Source organism: Talpa europaea, assembly GCF_964194135.1.
Source record: "Talpa europaea genome assembly, chromosome: 7".
Taxonomy (NCBI): Eukaryota; Metazoa; Chordata; class Mammalia; order Eulipotyphla; family Talpidae; genus Talpa; species Talpa europaea.
The window spans coordinates 56,748,402-56,767,760 of NC_140074.1; positions in this window are offsets into that span (position 1 = coordinate 56,748,402).

A 19,359-nucleotide genomic window follows, 5' to 3' on the forward strand; every position below is an offset into this window, starting at 1 on the left:
CCTTGGTTTAGCAGATACCATGGTCCTGTAACAATGGAAACAGAACATTAAATTGAAATAAGACTAGGCACAGGTACAACAGATTTGATGCTTGGGCCCCCAAATCCAGGATATTCAAAACTGGCTCCTACTCAGTGTACACAAAAGCTTCATCAAAAAGATTTTTGTCAAAACATCTTCTGCTGAGACCATCTATAGCTCTAGCTTTTTTCATTTTAATATAATGTCCAAATTGAAATGGAAGTTTATATCAACTAACCATTTAATCAAAAACATTTGGGCAGAGACTAATAGTAACCAGGTGCACTGTGATATTGGCAGAGGACATCATTTTACCTTGCTTTTGGGCAGATATCAAAGTTACAAAAATCTCTTTATATTTAAAGATGGAGTAAAATTTAAAAGAAAAAACATCAAAGTGCCTGGAGCACTTTGTCCATCATAATATTCAGAAAGTGTTTTAGTTGAGAATCAGTGAATAGACATCATACGTTAAATTAGTAAAGAAGAAAAAAAAAGGACCAATCTTTGAGTGGATCTGAAGGATATATAGAGGGGATAACAGAAGTAAAGTTGAAAGAGACATGTGACCAAGATGTCACGATGCTAGTAGGATATTATGAAGAAGTCAGCATTGAAGAATTAATATGTGGAAAATTTCCTGGTAATGATAATTTATCAAGGAATCTGTGGGAGTCAGTAACTTAAATAGATTGGAGGTGAAACTCCTCTTCGAGTTGACAGAACGGAAGATAGAGTCTTAAATGTGGGTAAACTAATCAGAAGTCACTGTAGATACTATCATAAGAATTAAAACAGAAACAAGAGATTAAATTATAGAAGAGCTGTTGGCAGTAATAGAGACAAGGAAGAAAGTAATGCTGAATATCACAAGCCCTAAGTAGTTTCCACATTCAAGTGAAAAGACTTAAAACAGTTGTCAAATCTGGCAATCCCATTTCCAGAATTTTGGAGTAATTGTTAGAAAGGATGGAAAAATCCAAATGAAAAGGCCACACTCTTGAAATCTTGAAATATGTTATAACTCAAAAAGATAAACTTGCCTTAATAAAAATGTCTATTCATTCCACAGATCCCTTCCTCATCCCACCTACCTATCTATAGGTTTATACTCATCTCTTCCTGTGTGAGTTAAAATTCTTAGCAAAACAGATCATTTATAGACCTTTGCTATACTCTGAGACTGGCATTTTTTAAAAAAGCCAAATATCCTCTTTTCCATCATTAGCTGTTTTCCCACATTCATCTACACAATGAAACTCTCAGAAAACAAAACTGGAAAATTAATAGTTAATCGCATTATGTGAAATATATTTCTATTTTAAAAGTGGTTTACATATTGGAAGAAACTAAAGATCCTAGAAGAATACTGGAATTTGAGAATTTTCTGATAATAAATCAGAATATCAAAGATCCTGAACTTGCTAATAGGAAATAATAAAGTTGTTCTTGGTATAAGTCCATGCCATCATGGAAATTGAAAGTAAGCAGTGTAAATCAATATGCCCTAAATTCTAGATCTATGAAAGAGATGAAAAAGACCCAGAGGGGTCTCAAAGTCAGTCCAATCTCTGCCTGCTGTCATAGGGAGAATATGACTGAATTCTGCCAAACAGGAAAAAACAAGTATATAGAAAATAAAAATAGATCATTAAAAATTGTGGTTATGGGAAATGAAAAATACCTTTAAGTTTTAATATCAAAGCATACTTCTAAAATCTACCCACTGTAGCATTCAGAAGAAAATGCCATGAAATTGTTTCTAGCCTCAGTTGGGTTCAAAAAGACAACATCTATCAAATAGAAACAAAAAACTTAAATTGGAGAAGAGAATGAGGTGTTGAGATAACTGTAAAAATATCAAGAGGAGGTAAGCTAAAGATAATTGCATAAGAATTGGAAAAGAGGTAAAATTATACCAATAAAATTAATATCCACATATAAGGTTAATATGAAAGTTTAGGTAACAGGTCCCAAGACTTGGCCAAAATGGTGGTTAAAACTGTTGGTCTTAAATTTCAATAAAATACTGAAAATACCTGTGTGAGAGATGTTTGTCACAATTCTTTTAAGGAAAACAACACAAATATTGGGCCAAATATACAGAAAAGATAAAAAGTAATATAATCATTTAAAGGTTATATTTGATACAAATTTTGTGTTTTCATTTAGAATTTACTTAATGTGTACTGGCTATAGGATTTGTACATACTTCTCAAACTTTAATTTTGACACAATAAGAATAGCTTTTCTGATATTATTATGATTTAACACAAATGATTTAAATAATGTATAGAAACAGTTAACAAAGTCATCTCTAAGCTTTTTCCCATTAAATAGATTTAAGCCCAATAAAAGGGAGATTATAGCAAAATTATTTTTATAATTAAATGCAGGAAATTTATTTTTTATTCATGAGATTAGAAAAATAGAACAATAAAATCAACTCAGTTTTGTGAAGGAAAAGCATGAAAATAATTTAGAATAGGGCCTCCCTGGTGGTGTAGTGGGTTAAGCACCACACTGTGAAGCAATCTGCAGCCTCTGCAGCATGAGTTCGATCCCCAACCAGCCAGCCTCTCCTGGTTTGCCCGCTGCTTCCCTCAGCAGTGTTCTTTGGTCAGTCTGCCTGATCTGCTTCCCACTTTGTCTCTGGTGAATCCTCTCACCCCCCGCATCTCTGGCCTGTATCCCAGCTCTTGTATGCATAAATAAATAAATCTTTAAAAGAATAATTTAGAATAAACAGGCAAATAAACTATAATTAAGAGAGGGGAAATTTTATTTGGAATATTGAAAATGCAGTTTCAAAGAAAAAAAAAACACTTTTTGTTCCTTAATAAAATCTGAAAACTAATAGAATTGTAGACTTACTAAAACATATATTGTGCATTTGCTTTCTTTATGTAAAGAAGTACTTTTGTGTGCTAAGGATAAAATGTTTTAATAAACACACCAAAAATTGTCTATCTTTGAAAAATTTTAATGAAATTACCTTTATTTTTATTGTAAAACTAATGTATGTTATTAAAAAATCAAACAATGCATAAAATTCCTGTGGTCTATGTATGTTTAGTTGATTGTCTATATGCCCTATAAGCACTAATATTTCCAACTTAACAAAATAGTTAATGCACTCCTTAGGTAATTTTAACCACTATTTTTAAAAGAGTAAAACATTGGGACTATTTCTCTATTTGAATAAATAAAATTAATATCATTTCTGCATTTTAGCCTTCTTAAACAGTACTCTGTTGTGCATTGTATGACAATCTATAGCGTGATGATCAAACATTATATTGAAGAATGGTGGGTAATATATATATGTATTTTTACTGTCTTTTATAGAATGTATGTCAGGTATTGTTTGAATGTAGAAATTTATGTTGTAAACAAATAGGGTGATGATTTTATTTACATTAATCATGGGTATAACTTTTCCCCAATTTGTGTCTATTCAGTATGCCATATTTCTACATATTTTATTATTCCAGTTTTCAGCCAGTTATGTATTTATGCAGTGTAGTAATAAGTAAATCTAATTTCCTTACCTTAGTTTTACAAAATGATAAATTAGATTCTAAGGGAGAGAATAACTAAAACAAGGAGGCAACCTACTGAATGAAAGAAAATATTTGCACACCATTCATCTGACAAGGGACTGATATTGAAGTTCTATAAAGAACTCATATTAACAAAAAGATAACAAGCAACCCAATCAAAAATGGGAGAAGAGGGCCTCCCTGGTGGCCTAGTGGTTGAGTCTCAGTGTTGTCACCATGATGGCCCACCTTTATGGTCTGAGTTCAATCCCCAGCCAGGGAGCTAACCCACATATAGCTCAGCAGACCTCTCCTGTCTTGTCCACTGCTCCCCTTGGCAGTGTATTTCAGTAAATCTGCCTGTTCTGCTCCCCACTCTGTCTCTGGTGAATTCTCTCACCCCCAGCACCTCTGGCTACACCTCAATTCTTCTATGCAAAAATAAATAAATAAAATTTTTCTAAAAAATGGCAGAAAAATTAAATAGGCACTTCTCCAAAGAAGACGTGCAAATGGCCAAAAGACAGATGCAAAAAAATGTTCATCTTCATGTATCAGGGAAATGTAAATCAAAATCCAAATGAAACATTACCTCACATCTTTGAGAATGCCCCGTATCAAAAATTAAAAAAAAAAAAATAACAATTACTGGCAAGGGTATGGAGAAAAAGCAACCCCTTTACACTGTTGGTCGGAGTATAGATTGGTCCAGCCCCTATAGAAAGCTTTGTAGAGATTCCTCAGAAAACTAAAAATGGATCTACCATATGACCCAGCAATTCCACTCCTAGGTATCTACCCAAACAACACAAAAACAATAATTTAAAAGGAAATTGGTGCTCTATGTTTATAGCAGCACTATTTACAATAGCCAAGATATGAAACCAACTTAAATACCCCAAAACAGATGCATGGTACAAGAAGATGTGATATATCTACACAGTGGAATACTACTCAGCAATCAAAAAAATAAATTCATAGTATTTACTGTAAAATGGATGGAACTGGAAAGGATTATTCTAAATTAAGTGAGTGACAAGGAGAAAAGTAAATACTGAATGATTTCACTTATATGTGGAATATAGAGAAGCCAAACAAAGAATCAAACAAAGACAAACTTTAAAAACAATCCTTGAAAGCTACAATAGATATGAGGCATCCGGAAGGGGAGGGGAAGATAGAGGAAAAAAAAAAAGCAGCATGTAAAATAAGATACTGCATTAATTATAGAAATTCAGTTCTAATGGAGAAAATACTACAGCTTGGATCTGGTAGTTCTATGTGACTTGACAATGCCAAAGAGGTTGTATTTCTTAGATTTGGTAAATAATAATTCAAAATATGTTCAGTTGCAATTATTTCAAAATTTACTTCCTGAAGATATTATATTTTGAGGTTCTTATGATCACATTTTTAAAAATAATGTAGGTGCTGTTTTATCTTGCTTCCTAAGAAATACAGGGACTGGTTTGTAATATACTTTTGAAAATTAAAGTCATGAGTGATGTGAAAGTGCAGTAATTTTAAAGTTCTTGAGTACTTTAGTACTGAAAAGACAGGGAAACTTCCATGTTTCACACTTCCTTAAGCTGTTTAGAAATTATTGTAATATGCTTTTCAAATTGACTTTATTGATTTGTAACAAGTGTTGTTTGTGGAATCCAGAAAGAATATGCTATCTGGATAGCATATTCCAACCCCAATCCCAAGTACTTCATTTCAGCAAAACAAATATTTGTATGAAGTTATCAAGAGATAATTAGTGTGGGGCCTCCCAGGTGGCGCAGTGGTTGAGCGCTGGGTTGCGAAGCTGCCCGCGGCGTCTGCGGCGCCGGTTCGATCCCCGGCTGCTCCCCGGCCACCAGAGGAGGGTCCCACATGGCGCGCAGACCTCTCCTGCCGCCCGCTGCTCCCCTCAGCAGTGTACTTCAGTCCTTCTGCCTGCTCTGCTCCCCGCTCTGGCTCTGGTGAATTCTCTCACCCTCCCGGCTTCTGACTGTACCCAGTGCATGTATAAACCAAACAAACAAACAAACAAACAAATAGATAAATAAATAAGACATGCCTCTAGAAAAATTAAAAAAAAAAAAACATAAAAAAAAAGAGATAATTAGTGTGGCAAAGTAGTTTAGAGAGTAACTTTAAGAAGTGATTTTTTATGCTTTATCCTTTCCCTCTCCCTCAACCTCACTTCATTTATAAGTGACTGTTAGGTCTTATAATTTGCCTTGTATTTTGTTACTCCTTTCATATCTGATTTGGTGTTGATAAATTACTTTAGTTTTTGCTTTTCAATAAATCTCCTTACCTTTTCTTCTGTCTTCACTGATAATCTTGCAGAGTAAAAGATTCCAGGCTGGAAATCTTTTTCCTTGAATACTATAATATCCGCCATCATTCCCTTTATGCCTGTGAAGTTTCTACTGAAAGGTATATGCACTGTCTAATTGGTGTTCCCTTATAGATTGCCCTTCTCTCTTGATGCTTTTAATATTCTGTCCTTGTCTGTCCTATTGGTTTTCAACAGATTTATTAAAAATGTATCTTGGAGTATGTTGGTCTGGTATTATTTTGTTTGAAACTATTTGGTCTTCTTGGATGAGGATGTCTGGTTCATTGCCCAGATCTGATGCTTCTCAGAAATTATTTATTTAAATAGATTTTTTGTCTCTTTCTCTTCTCCTTCTAGGATCCTGATTATCTGGATGTTATTTCTCTTTAGGTTATCCCAAAGAGCTCTCAACACTTTTCATTTATTTTATTCTTTTTTTTTTTCCCTCCACTCTTCTGCTTGTGTGTTTTGTGCCACCGTGCTTTCAAGCTTACTAATTCTCTCCATTGCTTGCATCTATCTACAGTTGAGATCCTCTATTGTTTTTTTTAAATTTGATTATAGTAATTTTGCATCCATTAGTTCTAGTTGTAACAGTCTCATATTTTCTCAATCTTTATTGTGATTCTAATCTATGTGATCCATTTCCTTTTCTTAATTCAGTAAGCGGGGTTGTTACACATGTTTTTATTTTATTTTACTGACACAACATTGGTTTATGACTATATTAAGGAAATAGTTTCACCTCAGATGCCTGTCATCCCACCTCACCCAGCACCAAAGCATCTAAGGTCCATTATCCTAATTCTGCCTTCCTGAACAGTGTGTGTTTTGTGGGTCAGGAACCGAAAACTGCTTCACAAGTGCGTAGTTCTCCTAATAGATTCACACTTAACTGAAAGAGAGGCTACCTAATATTATCAGTTGCTGTATATAAAGACTTTCCCTGCTATGTTGGGGCTACTGTCCACTACCTTCCATCATTGAGTTATAATGCATGCCAAAATTATTTAAGTTTGATTCAAAGTAATCACTTTTATTTGTTAATACAACTATGAAATACAATATAATTAACTACTGTGTAAAAACTAAAATACATGTGTGAAAATGAGAGGTTTCTACAATATGAATTTTTAGTGAAGTGCTTTAGAAAGGTTCATTTCAAAAATCATGTAATGATAATTTTAGGAAATGATTAGGAAAGACAGTAAAAATCTGAGTATTTCCTTTTTCAGGTAGGTCTGCAAGTACTTTTAATTTCATATTCCATTTTAAGGAAATACCATTGGTATATATTGTAAGTGCAGTTTATGTAGAAAACACGAAACAGACTACTAATTAGCTGTCTTAAAGAAATTAGTCCTACATTAAATAATAGCAAAATTTTTTCAAGGAAGTCTTGTTTTCTTTTTCTAAACAAAGCATGAAATCCAAATCAATGATTTAAGGTGACTTCAATTATATTCTTTTATATGCACACACATGTGCATATAAGTAAAGTCTATATTTTTAATTATAAGTGACTTTTCCATTATCTAACCAAAGATTGTGTCTGATTAAATTATATAATATTTTAATGCACTTCCATACATTAAATTAATCATGATAATAAACAGTTAAAATATACATTAGATTATCCTTTCATAATGTATGAAAGGATATTTATGTATGAAAGCATACTTATTCTAAAGTATGCTTTGAGAATGTGTTCCTTGTTGAATTCATGATTATATACTTTTGGAGATATAAACCTCTGTCCTCTAAATTTTCTCTCTGCTTTTCCTTTAACTCCGAAGATGAAGTGCTTTTTTGGTCTCAAGGATATATGTGACCTCTTCTTATCCTTTTCTTTACATGTTCCAGCCACAAGAAGGAAGTAATCAACAGACAATGAATAAAATTTTCAAATTCCTGGGAGATGAAACAGTCCTGCCTAGTTAGGCATTAATCAGCAGTATCTAGGAAGTACCTGTATTTCCAACACATTATTCTAGAAGCTGACAAAGAATGAAATCATGTTTAAATATAATGGTTATGTCCCCATCTCTCTAAACACAGGTGCAAAAAGGCTCTTATAAAGAGAAAGGAGAGTTGTTGAAAACTGATTTAAAAAATATACTTATTTATAGAACTAAAATAGTCTAAATATGTGTTTTTCTCTGCTTTTACTTAAATGTTTGAACAACCCTTGAGATCACATATATATTTATTCCTATATGTTCTTTTCTACATTTCATGGTTTTTTGTTTGCTTATTTTTTTTTGTTTGACATAGTTTTCAAGTAACATTATTTTGGTATATAATACCTGTATGAACACAGTTTTATTTTTTCAATATTTTACCAAACCTTCTCCACAAATATGAACTGTAGCTTATCAAATTTGGGCTTTCTTTTAGGCTGTAAGTTTCTTTCTCTTTTTTTTTCATTTTTTTCTTTGCTTACCATTATTATGTATGTATTATACCATCTTACTAATTTGTAAAAATGCCAAGATATGATCAGGATTATGTTTTAGGCACCAAAAATTTTCATTAATTAACATAATTCAACACAATGTATGCAATCATATTGGTAAGTGTCTCTAAGTATCTAATATCCTCTTTTTGATTATTTTACTCTGTTGCATTTGCTGTAATTTCAAGAACAGCATGATAATATTGAGAACACATAGTTTTTTACCCTGGTATCAATGGAAATACTTCTATTATAATTATGGCAAATTTGGTTTATATTATAATTCCCATTTCAAACTACTAATAGCAGTTGCTTTGAGAAGTTTAATGTGAAGTTTGCTAAAGTCATGTCTGAGTTCAATAGAAAATAATACCATAGCTAATGAATATTTGTCATGTGTATGAAGTTGAAAGAGAAACAAAAATGATGTATATTTGCCATCCCCATTTTAGTGTTTAACATTAATAGTATCCCATTTTGAAGGAAAAAAAGACACATTAAAAACTTGGAAATAGGGCCTCCCCTGGTGGCGCAAGCAGTTGAACACACAACTGTGAAGCTGTCCGCAGCCTCTTCAGCACTGGTTCGATCCCGGCTGGCTGGCAAGGGTCCCACATGGCGCGGCAGACCTCTCCTGTCGTGCCTGCTGCTCCCCTCAGCAGTGTATTTTGTCAGTCTGCCTGTTCTGTTCCAAGCTCTGTCTCTGGTGAATCCTGTCACCCTCCCTTGCATCCTGCCTATACCCCTGTTCTTGTATAAATAAATAAATAAATCTTCAAAACAAAACAAAAAAACAAACTTGGAAATATTTCAGATATTTCACACTTTTCGTAAATATGCTAGAGAAAAGTTGTTGATGTGTAACAATACAAAAACATCTTATGTTCAAGCAAACACACCATAACATTAACTTAAACCCTTTATACTTTAGTGTCTAAAAATGATAATGTCAGAGCAAATCTCAGATCTAGTGGACTGAGTCATCCAGTTTCATGAATTTCAGAAACTCAAAATAGCCTGTGGAGACAAGGCATGTCTAGATTTCACCTTAATACTAAAAATTTTGACCACAATGGTGGAAAAGGTACCTATTATCTAAGATAAATTAGAATCAAGGAAGAGTTTTGACATATCATTAGAAATAAAATATAAATACAGGAACTCCTATTTTTCATTCCAGCAAGAAGTGAAAGAAAAAGATACAGTTATTAATTGTTGCATAACAGACTATCTTAAACTTAGTGGATTGATACATAGTCATTTTATTACCTGTCAGTATCATTTTGCTAAGAGGTCATCTTGACAGTTCTTATGGTAGACATATTTGGAGTCTTTCATATACTTGCATGAAGGCTCTAATTGGTGGTTGAGTCATCCTGAGACTCTGCTGAGAATGATTGGTTCTCTCTTCCTGTTCATATAACCACAGTACTTCTTTCCACATAGTTTTTTTTTTTTTTTAAGATTATTTATTTATTTATTTATTTATTTATTTATTTATTTATTTATTTATTTATACAAGCACTGGGTACAGTCAGAAGTGCAGGAGGGCGAGAGAATTCACCAGAGCCAGAGCGGGGAGCAGAACAGGCAGAGTGACAAAGTACACTGCTGAGGGGAGCAGCGGGTGGCAGGAGAGGTCTGCGTGCCATGTGGGACCCTCACCCGGTGGCCGGGGATCGAACCGGCGCTGTGGAGGCTGTGGGCAGCTTTGCAACCCAGCGCTCAACTGCCGCACCACCAGGGAGGCCCCCGATTCCACATAGTTCTTACATGGGATACTACACATGGTATCTCCGGTAAAATAGCAACAGTTCCTAAATGGATGATGAGAGTTTCTGAAAGCAAATTCTAAAGGATATAGAACAGAATCTGCCAGTCCTCCTAAAGGCAAAAATGAATGGCACATTGTCTTCTCCACCATATTCTACTGGTTACTATAAGCTACAGACCATCTTTGGAGATTAACTATCACAGTCTGCATTCTGGCCCCTAAAGGTTTACATTGTTGTCAGTTAAAAAGTACACTCAGATATAAATTTTATCCTTCTGTGGCATTAGGCTTGTTATTGAGGCTGGTATAGCTTCATTTAATTGTGTTCAATGTGTACATGTGATTTCTTAGGTTCCTTTCAGTTTTTCCTGATCTAAAGACTTAAAAATTAAAACTGTAAGTTATCTGTTCCCCCACATATACAGCATTAAATTTTTAAACAGTTACAGGAGAACTGAATACGTACAAACAACAAAAGATGGAGGATGTCTAGATGGGGGACACAGAGCAGTCCCTGGTCCATTGCAATGATAAAGTCCTGGCAGATAGAAATAACAGTTCCCCTTGTGCTATTGATTAGGCCCCATTTCTACTCTCTGGTTCTCCTGAACTAAGTTCTGCCCACTGGACTCTTAACTGCACTATTTTCCATGGGAAAAAAAAGGTCCATTTCTTTTGTGTGTGTGTGCATATGATTAGCTTTCCTAGCCTGATTTCTGTCTTTGAAGCTGGAGATTTGAAGTGTTCTTTACTTTTTGAGCTGTTTGTTCCTCTCTTTGCAAGCTGTATAATATTTTTGATATTGTTGTAGGCTTTCTGTGTATCATTAAAATCCTCTCATTTAGACTTAAGTCATACCCACAAATCTATTTAAGACAAGTCTCTCTCTACCTTGGACTGAAAGTCAAGGTACTGAAGGATAACATTTTAAAAGACTTTTAGAAGTCCTTTTATCTAGAAAAGAGGGCCTAAGAGAAATACCTATAAAATTCATAGAAATCTTTGTGTCTAGCTGAAAGGATTTATAAGACACCATCCTAAATCTTTCTGAAGTTTTACAAAAGGGCATTATAGCTGCACCACACCTGTGGGATATTAACCCTGAGGCCATATTTTACTCATAGAGCCCTGGATTTGATCTTTTCTCACAGACCAGTTATTTCAAGACCTGTATGAGATAGGTTTATTCTCAAACCCAGCAGGTCTTTGGAAATAGATTCTCCATATTCGACTGGAAACATATATGTTGCTTATTGAAAGGTTCAGAGTGGTAAAGAAAAGGAGAGCCAGGCTAAATTTCTCAAAGGAAGGGAAAATTTATTGCGCCCTGGGCGGACCTCACGGATCCAAGGTTGGGGTCCATGAAGCTGTGCCTTTTGTGGGGAGAGATGTCCCTTTTATAGGGTGAGGAGAGGTCAGGCAGGAAAACTTGCTTGGCAGGGGGGAAACAGGTTTAGGCGGAACAAAGTTGTTTTTCATGGAGCCAAGTTGTTTTTCTCTTATTTATGGCTTCAGTTTAGGTTTGATGGTATCAGTGGTACTGGTGTTAGGGTGCGGCTGCCTCTGCCGCTGACCGCCAGTGAACTTACTGGAAAGAGGGAGGCTTTCACTCAGACACATAGTAAATCCGAGTAAATAAGACCCCCTTCCCCTGTGCGCTGGACTGGACAGTCAATGACGGGTAAGATCGGGGGCAGACTAAAGAAGGCACTGGCTAGCCACATGTCTGCGACTCCTGACAACCTAAGACAGGTGCAGTCCCAGAGGAGGGGCTTTATTATGATAATCTTTGGCATTTAAATCAGACAAATGCTAAAGGCCTGTAAGCCTAATCCAGGCATTAAGCCTGCAGTAAAAAACCCCTTCTTTTGGCTGAGAACATGGCTGCTGCAGAGCGTTGCCTACAAACAAGCCTGATGGAGTCACCAGCAAAACGGTTTAACTATTAACCAGTTGGTCATTGTTCCTGCATAAGAAGCAACATAGCAACCAGTCTATAATTATACTATTTTTTTACCTACTTTACTTTTTTCTATTTTGTGTGAAATCAGTTTCAGGAAATGCATGATAAAAAAAGTGTGTGGCAAAAGTAGTTTCAAAATAATCATAATGCTTCTCACATAAGTCAATACCACAAAAATTAAATGCTTATGTAGAAAAAACATTGTTTGTCATCACTAAAAGTAAAATATAACAGTAGTTAAATATTAATACTTTCTGATTATTAGTGGTATTGGAAAAGAAACAAGAAAAACTAACTTAAGAAATGCTGTTCTGTGTAATCAAAAATAATTGTGTAGATTTAGATTCCTGTAATCAGAACCTTGCGATTGTTTAGTGTACCATGTCATGGAACATCTATCACATGTACCTGAATGATGAAGTAGATGTCTTAGGTATAACTAAACATCTCATGCTGAGAAAAAATTAACTTGTATGAAATCATCCATTGTTAAAAAAAAAGGTATAAAAGTGTATGATGATTTTGAGCACATTACATTCAGATCTTCACTCTTGAAGTATGTCTGTTTGTCATTTTTTACCGAATCCTTGACCGCCTCACTCAGTCTCTCATCCCTGGGTCAGCCTTGCTAATCTACCACTGCGCTGGTCGGCGGCATTAGGGCCATCCTGTCTTTTTCTGTGTGGGCTTCCTCATACCTGGCATTGACCTTTCACTTGTATGTCCATTCTCTGTATCAGATGAAAGATAGGCAAGTTGAAACCAATTGGCACTTTCAGAATTTCTGCCTGAAAATATCCTTTCCAAAATACTCAATTCAATTTGGTGTATTTTTCATTTTCCATGTTATCACACATATCAGTATGACTTAACTTTCCATGACTATATGAAACTGGTCACTTTTTCCAGCTCATGAGAAATTATATGGGTTTTGCAAATAAGTGCATCACCAACCCATGCAGAAATACTTTTGCTGAGGTCACTGTATTTATTTTTTATTCATGGGGATAGTCACCTCATAAGATGCAGAAAAAAGTTGCTATACTGACAAAGCAGGGTAAACACACAAATCAGCTTCACTGGAAAATGACTTCATACCACGTTCCAGGGCTTCATTACCAATTAAAAATTTAACATTAGGCTTTATAAGATTATTAATGCAATAGGTGGAATAATACAATGACCAGTAAGATTAGGGTTTGTGTATAGTTTTGAGAAGATCAATTTTGTGGTTATAGTGGACAGTGTTTTCTTTCAAGGCAGATTTAGAGGCTTTATGAATTGTACCCAATTCTAAACAGAGAATCAAAACCCTTAAGCTCATCATCTATTGCTCCAAGTTCTTCAATGCAATTAAAGGTAACAAATTAAATCAGCTATACTTCATATGTTCATTTATGTCATTATTTTTCCAATTGTAGCATTTTTGTGGTCACCAAACTGGTTTTCCAAAGGCAGTTTTTACTTCATAATATTGAAAACCTCTATAGTTTCACAGCCAAGTACTTGGACCTGGGCTTTGAGTTGCTATTTGTCATCATGGCCAAAAGTTGGAGAGAAGTGAAGGACATGAAGTGGGGAAGAGCTAGGACAAACAGAAAAATGCTGGCATACCTAGCTCTACCTCCAATGACACAGACCATGTATAGTGCCTAATGCTGCATTTACACATCCCAAATAGCACCATTGCTTGTTTTTTCCTTTCATCTTTTTTAAAACAATGTTAACCTAGCATCAGTGTGGTGATTGTTATAAATTCCTTTCAGCTAAACCAACTTAATATGCTTCAAAACATTCACAGTGGAGCTACAGGAAGTAGTACAAACTGAGGCAAGTTGACATAAGCTTAGACAATGAAACGCAGGACAAGATTATTATATTATACTTTTATGAGGTCAAGTTATCAATGTTTGTTAGTGTCCATCACCCTTGTTTTCATGTAATTGTAAACAAAATTTCTTTTAAACAAAAAGACCTCTATAGTTATGTTTCGGGTATTAGAGAATCAGAAGATTTGAATGAAAAACAAAAACAAAAACAAAACTGTTCACCATTTAAGTGACAAGCTTGAAAGATCTAGAATTAGAGATTTTATAAATGATGGGGCAGCATGTAAGCATGTATGTGACCTGAAGCAAAGTAAGATTAGAGGGTAAGAGCTATTGGAAATTGAAATGCACACTAAAAAATGGTGGTTAAAAACAAAGAGGTTCTGTGGCAATGGTGATATGTGTGTGTGTGTGTGTGTGAGACAGAGAAAAATATGGGATAAGAAACTTACTCCTTCAGTTATTCCTGAATTTGAGTCTTTGCAGTATCTGACATAGAAACTGAAATAGAGTGCTTTGTTGTGTAGCTAAATATAGAATTTACTTCATACAAACAACTTAGATTTTAAGCTTTGATTTTTGAAAACTATTTTGTTTCTTTTTGAAGTTTCCAACCCTATTAAAATAAACAGATGAAATGAAATTATTTCTATGTATCAAAATAGGTACCTTTAAATGCTTGTACACATTATTTTATTGTATAAAAGTAACACAAGGTCTTCTTAGGAAAGAAACTACTAGGAAATTAGGAAAATCACTAGACATTTGATGGAAGTACAGAACAAAGTAAAAGAGACAATGGTTGATTTTATCTAGTCATGCTTTTAACCTGTTAGAACATAAAGTCCGATGGCCTCTGAGATAAATAAAGATGATTTAGGAAATAACAACACAAGAGAGCCATGGCAGAAACAGATGCTGCAAAAGCATTCAATGAACAAATATATCTCAAAAAGAGGGCACTGACCTTTATTCTTTGCAGTATATTGCAATTACCCACATGTTTCTAAACAAGCGGTAGTCACAAAAGGGAAATGTGATTTTTCTTTTGCTTACTGTTTGTCAGCTTCCTTCCCATTATTTTTTTTCCCAAATGCACATCTTCACTTTTTATCAGGTCAGACTCCGCTAACACAAGAACTTATAACAATGATGGTTTGATTTGCCCTTCTATACTATTCATAACGAATAATTATTCATTGGATTTTTTTAAAGGAGCAAATTGAATCAGGGGATATTGGTATTTGAAGCATTATCAATGGAATAGCATATTTATGTCACAAAAATACAAAAAATATATTGAAGTCATAGAACTATGTATCTTTTCTATATTATTTGTTCTGTGAAGTTTTGTTTTAGTATATGTAATTTTTTATATATTTTATAATAAATTTTATTTTTATAGTTCCCATACAATTGCAACCTGTTATTTTGACCCCAATCCCTCCCCTCCCCGCCCCCCACCCCCCATAGAGTGTCTCTGGTTCATAGTTGTTTGTTGATTTTGATTTTTCACTTTCTTATAGTTATTCATTTTCCTGGTCCCTTATTTAAGTTTTCTAGATTCCTGCTATGAGTGAGACCATCCAGTATTTTTCTTTTTCTTTCTGGCTTATTTTGCTGAGCATGATCCCTTCCAGCGCCATCCATGTTGCTGCAAATTGCATGTGTTTATCTTTTTTGAATGCTGAATAATATTTCATGGTGTATATGTACCACATCTTCTTGATCCAGTCATCTATTTTTGGGCATTTGGGTTGTTTCCATAGCTTAGCTATTGTAAATAGTGCTGCTATAAACATAGGGGTGCGAGTGCCCTTTTGAATTAATGTTTCTGTGTCATTTGGGTAAATACTTACAAGTGGAGTTACTGGATCATATGGAAGCTCTATGTTTAGTAGGTCAAGAAATATCCACACAGCTCTCCATAGTGGTTGGACCAGTTTGCACTCCCACCAGCAGTGCAGGAGAGTTCCTTTTTCTCCACATCCTCATTAACATTTGTTGTTGCTAGATTTTTTAATATGTGCCATTCTCACTGGTGTAAGATGGTATCTCATGGTAGTTTTGATTTGCATTTCCCTGATTACAAGTGATGTTGAACATTTTTTCATATGCCTCTTGTCCATTTGCATTTCCTCTTCAAAGAAGTTTCTTTTTAGCTCTTCTGCCCATTTTTTGACTGGATTATTTTCTTTGTTTTTGTTGAGTCTCATTAGCTCTTTGTAGATTTTTGTGATCAGTCCTTTATCATTAGTGTTGTGTGCAAAAATGTTTTCTCAGTCAGTGGGGTTTCTCTTTGTTTTTGTTATTGTATCTTTTGTTGTGCAGAAGCTCTTTAATTTGATGTAGTCCCAGCTGTTTATCTTTGCCTTCACTATCACTGCTTTGGGTGATGTGTCTATAAAGATGTCTTTGATGTGAATATCACGTAGTGTTTCACCTATATTTCCTTCTATGTATTTTATGGTTTCAGGTCTTATGTCTAGTTCTTTAATCCATTTTGAGTTGGTTTTTGTGTATGGTGTGAGGTAGTAGTCAAGCTTCATTCTTTTGCATGTAGCGACCCAGTTTTCCCAGCACCATTTATTGAACAAACTTTCTTTGCTCCAATGCATAGTCTTTGCTCCTTTGTCAAAGATTCGTTGACCATAGATCTGTGGGTTTATTTCTGGATTTTCAATTCAATTCCATTGGTCTGTGTGTCTGTTCTTGTTCCAATACCATGCAGTTTTGATGATTATGGCTTTGTAGTATAGTTTGAAGTCTGGGAGTGTGATGCCTCCATTCCCTTCTTTTCTTTTCAGGAGAGCTTTGGCTATTCGGGGTTTTTGGTGATTCCATGTGAATTTCATCGATAATTGTTCTATTTTTTTGAAGAATGACATTGAAATTTTGATTGGAATAGCATTGAATCTGTATATTGCTTTTGGTAGGATGGCCATTTTAATAATGTTCATTCTTCCAATCCATGAGCAGAGGATGTCTTTCCATTTCTTTGTGTCTTCTTCTATTTCTTTTAACTGTGTTTTATAGTTTTCTTTGTATAGGTCCTTTACCTCTTTTGTTAGATTTATTCCCAAGTATTTGATTTTTTTTTGTTTCTATAATAAAAGGGATTTTTTTTATTTCTTCTTCTTCAGATTTATTGTTTGTGTATAGGAAGGCTACTGATTTTGTGTGTTGATTTTGTATCCTGCCACTTTACTGAACTGATTGATGAGTTGAATTAGTTTTTCTGTGTTTTGGGGTTCTCTATGTATATTATCATATCAACTGCAAATAGTGATAGTTTGACTTCTTCTCTTCCTATTTAGATTCCTTGTATGTCTTTCTCTTGTCTTATTGCCCTGGCTAGGACTTCCAGTATTATCTTGAAAAGCAGTGGTGAGAGGGGACATCCTTGTCTTGTTCCAGATCTTAATGGAAATGCTTTCAACTTTTCACCATTGAGAATGATACTGGGGCCTCCCCGGTGGTGCAGCAGTAGAGCCCTGGGTTGCGAAGCTGCCCACAGCCTCTGCGGCGCTGGTTCAATCCCTGGCTGCTCCCCGGCCACCGGAGGAGGGTCCCACATGGCGTGCAGACCTCTCTCCTGCCGCCCGCTGCTCCCCTCAGCAATGTACTTCGGTCCTTCTGCCTGCTCTGCTCCCCGCTCTGGCTCTGGTGAATTCTCACCCTCCCGCGCTTCTGACTGTACCCAGTGCATGTATAAACAAAACAAACAAATAAATAAATAAAACATGCCTCTATTAAAAAAAAAAAAAGAGAATGATACTGGCTGTTGGCTTGTCATATATGGCCTTTATGATGTAGTGTATGTAAATTAACAGGGAAAATGGAGTATTGTATTTGTTTGTTGGGTCTATCATAAAATACTACAAACACATTAGCTTCACCAAAAATTTGTTTTTTCATAATTCTAGAGGCTGGAAGTCCAACATCAAAGTTCTAGCAAGGCTTCTCCTGAGGCTTCTCTCCTTGGCTTGTAGATGACCTCCCTTTCTTTTACTACCTTTTCTCCTGAGCCTCCCTTTTTGAAGCTGCATATGTGCTGTCTTTTCCTCATCTTCTAAGGCAACAATCATATTGGGTTATATCCCATTTTAACTCAGTTCCAACTTTAAAGACATTATCAGTAAATCTGGTTATATTTTAAGGTAATGAGAAATGGAACTTCAACATAAGAATTTAAAGGGGCCAGAGTTCATCACCCATCATATATTTAATTTTTTTAAAGTAGCATTATAAGTTCAAAGCTTATTGGATATTGTTCTTATGGATTTTGTTTTTATGGGACGTGTGTGTGTGTGTGTGTATGTGTGTGTGTGTTGTAAATGTCTTGATTAAATCATGTATTCATATTTTTAAAATATTGAAAGTATCTGTTACCCAGATTTCATGACAGATACTATGGTTTTGATTCTCACATTAATACTAACATTATTATTACTATTTTCAAATGAGAGGGAAAAGCTCATAGATTTAGTTAATAGTCCTTTTCATTCAGGAAGAAAGTGCAATGCTGGGATATTACGATGGTTTTTCTAACTTTAGTACTCTTTCTAATAAAGCTACCTCTGGATTTTATTCAAGAAGTGTAAATAGGTTGCAAAGCCACATTAGGAATTGGCAGATGGTGCCTAACTATACACATTATTCAGTGTAATTATATTTAATTAGAATGATCAACATGTGTATATGTAGGAACATAGATAATGTGTATTCAAAACTCACTAGGTTTATTAATGTGAGATTTGAATAGTCCAATAAATTGCATTCTTCAAGATCTCAATTTCTTATAAATGACTCTTAGAAGGTTTTTTTAATTAGGATCTTGATTATAAAACTGAATTTCTAAAATTCTCAGTAAATAACCATTTCTATTCAGTGTTTATTGTGAACTGTGGACATAATCTAATTTTAAAATTGAACTGTGTATCACCCTCTGTTTTAAAATGTATAAGCAACTAGAACAAGTAATCTAAAGAGAATACAAATCACATTGACTCACATGTTACTCATGGATTTTTAACATGCAATTTGCACTAGGCATTGAATTGGTGCAGTTGTAAACATACCAAATGGAATTCTAGAAATCGGAGATCTCTTAGCTGAAGCAATGGATTCCTTTAGGTTCAGTTGGAAAATAAAAGAAGAAGAATTTTCAGTCACTATTCAGAAGTGGAATCACACACGCTTCCTGAATATTGACCTCTCAGCCTGTCTCATTCTTAGATGTCCCATAAAAGTAGAAATAATTGGACTCCGGCTTCTATCAATACCTTCTGCTCATGACCCTTATTCTTGCTTTATTTTCCTGTACTGCATCTTATAACAGTGCATCTCAAACTCATCCTTTCAGTTAGATTGTTTTAACAGTCTGTCCTTATCTTTAAGCTTTCTTCATACCCTAAAAATGAGCCCACCCACACCATGGGCC